Below are 5,878 nucleotides of genomic sequence, written 5' to 3' on the forward strand. Positions count from 1 at the left end.
TATCTGCAGCAAAGTGTTTAGTAGCAAAGTAATATGATAGTGGTGGTAACAGTAACAAAAGTAAAGACAGTAAAAGTAATGTTTTTGGTATTTTGTAGAGATTGTAACAGTGGCAACGGAAAAGTAAATAAGTGTAAACCAGTATATGGAAAACTCGTAGGCACCGGATTAGCGATGGATAATTATGCCGGATGTGGTTTATCATGTAACAGTCATAACATAGGGTGACACAGAACTAGCTCCAGTTCATCAATGTAATGTAGGCATGTATTCCGAATATAGTCATACGTGCTTATGGAAAAGAACTTGCATGACATCTTTTGTCCTACCCTCCCATGGCAGCGGGGTCCTATTGGAAACTAAGGGATATTAAGGCCTCCTTTTAATAGAGAACCGGAATAAAGCATTAGCACATAGTGAATACATGAACTCCTCAAACTACGGTCATCACCAGGAGTGGTCCCGATTATTGTCACTTCGGGGTTGCCGGATCATAACACATAGTAGGTGATTATAGACTTGCAAGATAGGATCTAGAACACACATATATTCATGAAAACATAATAGGTTCAGATCTGAAATCATGGCACTCGGGCCCTAGTGACAAGCATATAGCAAAGTCATAGCAACATCAATCTCAGAACATAATGGATACTAGGGATCAAACCCTAACAAAACTAACTCGATTACATGATAAATCTCATCCAACCCATCACCATCCAGCAAGCCTACGATGCAATTAGTCACGCACGGTGGTGAGCATCATGAAATTGGTGATGGAGGATGGTTGATGATGATGACGGCGACGAATCCCCCTCTTCGGAGCCCCGAACGGACTCCAGATCAGCCCTCCCGAGAGAGATTAGGGCTTGGCGGCGGCTCCGTATCGTAAAACGCGATGAAACTTTCTCTCTGATATTTTTCTCCCTGAAAGCCAATATATGGAGTTGGAGTTGGCGTCGGAGGGCCACCAGGGGGCCCACGAGGTAGGGGGGCGCGCCCAGTGGGGAGGAGCGCGCCCCCACCCTCGTGGACAGGGTGTGGGCCCCCTGGCCTTCATCTTTGGCAGGGATTTTTTATTATTTATTCTAAGATATTCCATGGAGTTTCAGGTCATTCCGAGAACTTTTATTTTCTGCACATAAAACAACACCATAGCAATTCTGTTGAAAACAGCGTCAGTACGGGTTAGTTCCATTCAAATCATACAAGTTAGAGTCCAAAACAAGGGCAAAAGTGTTTGGAAAAGTAGATACGACGGAGACGTATCAATCTCCACCAAAAATAGCCCCAAATATTTTTTGTGATTCGTTCGTGAGTTGAGATTTTGTTGGATTTGGTCCATGGATTTGTGTTGCTGCGTGTGGATCTAGCTTTCTCCACACTACCCACCCTTTTCAATCCACCAAATCACTCGATTTCGACCTCACCATCTTCTTCTTCCCCGAAATCTCGCAGTTCATCCCGTGCCCGATTTTCGCCCAGGCACCGAACGACCGGAAAAGCCGGACGTCCGACAACGACCGGACGACCGCATAACACGGACGTCCGTGAAACCCTGACGAAACTGAACTTTGTCAGTTCAGCCACCTCCATATCCCCACCCTCCACCACATCTTCCAAACCCACATACACCACCATCTTCCCCGATACCTCCTATGTCGATTTTGACACATTTTGGTCCTTGAGATTTTGAGTTATGGCTCCCATATCCTTTTGTGTTTCCGCTATCTAGGTGCGGTTCGACTTGATCACCACCACGGCTCATCCTCGCAAGGGTCTCATCATCGCCAAGGATGGTAACATCAACGACATCTTTGTCATACCTTGCAATTGCATTGATACCCACATTGCCCCATTTTTGCGTAGAATACCCATCAAGACTAGCCATTGAGTATTGCCGGCAACGTGACTTGTGCACATTATCATACTCCATAGCATACATACCATAACATAGTGGTGCATATCTTGAGATCCACTTGTGTGTCACAAAGTTGTCCTAGCATACACAATTGCTATCTTGGTTCGTGAAGTTTTGCATGAGAAAAGAGCTCAAAAGTGAAAGAGCCATCCAAGATTTTAAGCAAAGAGGAAAGATAAGCAAAGAGCTTATGAACAAGAACCATAGCATCATACTACATTTAGATTGTCATATTGGATCATCTTAGATCATCGCACCGAAATACCATACATATAGCATACGTGGGATAGAGATAGTTGCATTTTTGCCTAGTAGGTTGTGGACAAGTTCCGTATCCGCCTATTGTGCAATCGTGCTAGCGTCTCTCTAGTATTGTGCAACAAGAGCATTTTCGTGGTTTCCACATTTTGGTTCACTTTTGGTTTGCACAATCCCACTTATCTATTTGCGTGTGTGTTTCCGTGTACCCTACTTGCTTGGTCTACTTGTTGCATTCGCAAATTTGTGAACCTTTTCCAACATTATTGAAGCTCACTTACTATTACATCAAATTTTGTGCCACCATCCTAACCAAACTCCACCATAAGCTTTTACGTGTGTAGGTGTGAGAACCGACAAGAATCAGTACCAACAGTGCTATTTCATTGTCCGCATTTGAGTGAACTTGATTCATCTTCAACTTCGGTCAAGGTAGATTTGGTACACGTTCTTTTCCTTCTACCACTTACATTTTGCTTGGAATGATGGATAGGCCAAGTTCTTGTACCAACCCACCCCTCATCGAGAACGGCGACGACATGTCCTCATTCGTCACAAAGAGCCACCTCTTTGGTGCTCAAAGGGCGTTACACCAAGAGGAACAAGCAATGAGCGACCACATCGACAACCTCACCACCGACTTGCGACTCTCTGAGCAACGTACAAGAGACTACTTCTACAACAAGTTCGACTCTCACAAGCAAGAGAATGATGCAAGAATGGACGAGATCCGCGCCTTGATGAGGAACCGGCATCCTTCCACTTCTTCATCCTCAAGACGGAGCCGCTCGAGTCGACACTCCGACGACACCTTCTCCGACTCAAGTAAACCATCATCGAACACTCTTCGATGAGTCGCGCGTCAAGACCGTCATGCATCTCGCAACCCGCTACATGACAAGCATTCACAAGAGCAAGTCGATGAGCAAGTCCCTCATCCTCAATCAAACCAAGTCGCTTTTGCTCAAGCTCAAGAACGGCAACGACTAAGGCGCCAAGAGGAAGAACGAGCACGTCTACACCAAGAGGAACAAGACACTGAGGCTAAACATTTTCAACAACAACAACGCAAAGCGCAAGCTCTTGAGGCGCAACGCGCCCTTTAAGAATCTAGTCGAGCCATCGCCAACCGTAATCGCGAACGGCGCAATCAAGAGGAAGCTCTTCGAGAAGAAATCCAAGAGAGGAACTACCAACCGCGTGTGCAACGTCAAGCTCCACAAGCTCCTCCACAAGCACGTCAAGCTCCACAAGCTCCTCCACAAGCTCGTCAAGCTCCACCTCAACTTCAAGTTCAACAAGAACAAGTTGATCATGGACTTCCTCCACGCCAAGAGCAACATGAGGATGATTACCCTCCATGTCAAGGGCATCATCATCACCATCGCTAACAACACAATGAAGAGCAACGCTATGGAAAGATCAAATTCACAATGCCCAAGTTCAATGGAAGCAATGATCCCGAAGAATACCTCTCATGGGCATTGAAGGTCGACAAAATTTTCCGTTTGCACAACTATGAGGAAGAGAAGAAGATCGCTATGGCATCACTTGAGTTCCAAGACTATATGCTCATATGGTGGGAACAAGTCCTTGAGCGCCGTGAAGCAAGAGGTGAACCACCTATAACCACTTGGGCTTAAATGAAGGCAGTCATGCGAGCATGTTTTGTGCCAACCTACTACAACCGCGATCTCTTCAAGAAGCTACAACTCCTCAAGCAAGGAACAAAGAGTGTTGAAGAATACTACAAGGAAATGGAGATTGCCATGAGTTGAGCCAATGTCACGGAGGATGATGAGCAAACAATGGCAAGATTCTTGAATGGACTCAATCATCCCATCAAGAAGATCGCCGACTTCCAACCCTACTCCAACCTCATTGAGCTCGTGCATCAAGCTACAAAGGCGGAACGTCAAGTGCAAGATGACTTCAAGTACGCCAAGTACTCATCCAAGACTTACGACTTCTCCAACAACCATTCTTCAACGACTCCTACATCAACCAAGCCTTCTACAAGCAACGACGACAAGTCAAATTACAAGAAAACTTCGGCAGGTTCAAGTCGTCTTCCTCCTCCTACAAGCAACTTCAAGCCGCGTGCTTCATCATCTACTCCGAGCGATGAGACCGTCAAGACAAGCTCCTTCAAGTGTTTCACTTGCGGCGGCCGAGGCCACAAGTCCTATGAATGCACAAACAAGCGCACCATGATCCTCAACAATGATGGCACATATGACTCCATGAGTGATGAGGAGATGGAAGCTCTTGAGCAAGTGGCCATACACCGGCGCGTGAACGAGGATGAAGATGATCAAGTATTTTGTGATGAAGATACGAGCCCCGCTCTTGTTGTCTCCAAGGTCTTGACTCTTCAACATCAACAAGACGAAGACCAACGATGCCACATCTTCCACACTAAGTCCGGCATCAATGGAAGGTCCGTCAAGGTCGTCATCGATGGAGGTAGTTGCCACAACTTGGCAAGTAAGAATTATGCTCCAAGCTTCAATTGCTCAAGAGGAAGCACCCGCACCCCTACAAGGTTCAATGGCTAAGTGACTCCGGCACTATACGAGTAGAGCATACGGTCCAAGTCTCCTTCAAAATTGGTGCATACGAGGACACTTTGGAGTGTGATGTGGTCCCAATGACCATTTGCCACCTCCTCCTTGGTCGACCATGGAAATTCGACCGTGGTGTCATCCACAATGGGCGCACCAATCACTATAGCTTCAAGATGAAAGGGAAGGAATATGTGCTACGACCTATGTCTCCTAGTCAAGTGATAGCCGACAAGCAAGCCACCCATCATGGAGAGAAGAGTGAGAAAGTGACCCACCCAAAAGTGAGTGAGAGCCACAAGCCAAAATCAAGCGCCTCTTCACCTAGAGAGAAAAACCTCATCCTATTTGCCACCAAAAGTGAGATGAGAGAAGTGTGTGAGAACCCAACGAGTGTGATGCACTTTGTCCTTGTGTGCAAGGATAGAGAGCCAACAATTAGCACCTCTCACGAGCTACCTTTAGTGTTTCAATCTCTTTTGCAGGAATTCCAAGATGTTTTCCCCGATGAGCTACCTCCGGGTCTACCTCCTCTTCGAGGCATTGAGCATCGAATCGACCTCATCCCCGGAGCGCCTCTCCCAAACAAAGCTCCATACCGAGTCAATCCCGAAGAAACCAAGGAGATTCAACGGCAAGTACAACAACTCATCGACAACGGTCATGTACGTGAAAGCCTAAGCCCTTGTGTCGTTCCTGTTATACTTGTGCCTAAGCCTGATGGAAGTTTCCGCTTGTGTTCCGATTGTAGACCTATAAATTCTATTACCGTTCGCTATAGGCATCCCATTCCTCGCTTAGATGATATGCTTGATGAATTGAGTGGAGCCAACTTTTTCTCAAAAATTGATCTTAAAAGTGGCTATTATCAAGTCCGCATTCAAGAAGGTGATGAATGGAAAACTGCTTTCAAAACCAAATTTGGCTTATATGAGTGGTTAGTGATGCCTATGGGTTTTTCGAAGGCACCCAGAACTTTCGTGCGTCTTATGCATTATGTGCTTTGTCCTTATATTGGAGTCTTTGTTGTGGTTTACTTTGATGATATTCTTGTGTTTAGCAAAACCATGAAAGAACATATTAATCATGTTAGGGCTGTTTTGCAAACCCTTCGCAAGGAACGCCTTTATGCAAA

This window comes from Triticum aestivum, chromosome 7B (assembly GCF_018294505.1).
Source record: "Triticum aestivum cultivar Chinese Spring chromosome 7B, IWGSC CS RefSeq v2.1, whole genome shotgun sequence".
Taxonomy (NCBI): Eukaryota; Viridiplantae; Streptophyta; class Magnoliopsida; order Poales; family Poaceae; genus Triticum; species Triticum aestivum.